Genomic DNA, 249 nt, shown 5'->3' with positions numbered 1-249 from the left:
TTGGGAGGGGGAGGAGCGCCTGCGAGGAGTGAGAGACGAGCGCGCAGGCAGAGAAGGGAGGGGGAAAGGGAGGGGAAGCCGGCCCGGGGAGGAGGAGAGAGGCGAGGAGGCGGCTCCGGCAGCGCGCGGCGGCTGCGGCTGCGGCTGCGGCGGCGGCGCGGAGGGCTTGGACTGGGAGGCCAGAGCTCGGCTGGGCAGCGGGAGAGGAGGAGCCTCAGGAACTGCAGCTCTGCCGGCTTGGGCCGAGCC

The sequence above is a fragment of the Lipotes vexillifer genome, unplaced genomic scaffold, assembly GCF_000442215.2.
Source record: "Lipotes vexillifer unplaced genomic scaffold, Lipotes_vexillifer_v1.1 scaffold387, whole genome shotgun sequence".
In the NCBI taxonomy this organism is placed as follows: domain Eukaryota; kingdom Metazoa; phylum Chordata; class Mammalia; order Artiodactyla; family Lipotidae; genus Lipotes; species Lipotes vexillifer.
This window is presented reverse-complemented; position numbering follows the sequence as displayed.